Below are 1,171 nucleotides of genomic sequence, written 5' to 3'. Positions count from 1 at the left end.
AAGGCGTCCTCTCTGGAGATACTCACCTCGGAGACACTCTCTGGAGATACTCACCTTCATCTGGAAAATGTGTGTTTAGGGATGAGGAGGAGGAGTCCAGCTGAGGAGGCAATGGGTGAGATGGCACTAGTGTAGGACCAATTCAGGACTTCCGACCAGTAGCAACAGCAGTCTGTAATCAGGTGCTGAGATTGGCCAAACATTCACTGTCTGGAGAGCCAAAAGGAAGGACTACCCCAACCCCATGTGAGAGGTAGCTAGTTGAGCTGGTAGCAAGTCTCCTTGTCTTTCCTCTTTTTCCACAGTAGGACTTTTGGTGTCTCCTTTATGATCCCCATCCTGTCCTTACCATATGTTCTTCAGCCTCTTCCCAGGGTCTTTCTCCAGCAATTTTGAACTGCAGCACAAATAGAAAAGCTAGTGGAAGGAGAAGTGCTTCGGTCTCAAGAGCAGCTTCTTTAAGTGAAAACACAGCTGTGAGGTTTGCAGCCTGTGCTTCTGTAAAGGCTCATCCAGCCGGCACAGCCAGCACCACTGCAGTCCTTCCAGCACGCAGGAATTGGGAAATCCATTGTGAACAAGATTGAGTTTGATGGCCTGCATGGAGGCAGATGGATGTATTTTTAAGGGACAAGGTGCCAGAAAACTCTGTGATTACGTTACTGGAGCATGGCTCGTTTTTTGTGGTTTTAAAAGTGAGTGTCAGGACTTCAGGGCTTTTTTTTTTTTCAGGTCAAACCCGAAGCTTGGGCAGGGCATAAAAACCTGCTTGATGACTAAGTTTATTCTTAAAAAGCTTTCTAGAGCTTGCTGGAGAGAGGAGCCTTTATTCCAAGAGGGAGCTGATACCAGTCTTTTTGGACTTCCATGCAAACGGGGTTAAAATTGAATGAGTGCCAATGGTAGAAAAGAGCTCATGCCTTTCAGGACACTCTTTTCAGTGTAATTTTTCAGTCCAGTCCCCTGGTTTTTGTCTTGGAGGCTCATGTTCTGCCTCTCCTCCTTGCCCTGGGTGAACTCTTTCTGCTTGAATACCCCACCACATTGGTGGAATTACCTTGAAGGGTTATAACCAAGGCTGGCCGAAGCATGCCCTTACATTGCCCCAGAATTGGGACATCTGAAATCTTTGACCTGGTTACTCGGCTGAACTGATAATACCTCTCTGACA

The sequence above is a fragment of the Nestor notabilis genome, unplaced genomic scaffold (assembly GCF_000696875.1).
Source record: "Nestor notabilis isolate BGI_N333 unplaced genomic scaffold, ASM69687v1 scaffold13246, whole genome shotgun sequence".
NCBI lineage: Eukaryota > Metazoa > Chordata > Aves > Psittaciformes > Psittacidae > Nestor > Nestor notabilis.
The sequence above is the reverse complement of the archived record's forward strand: the minus strand, read 5'-3'. Positions refer to the sequence as shown.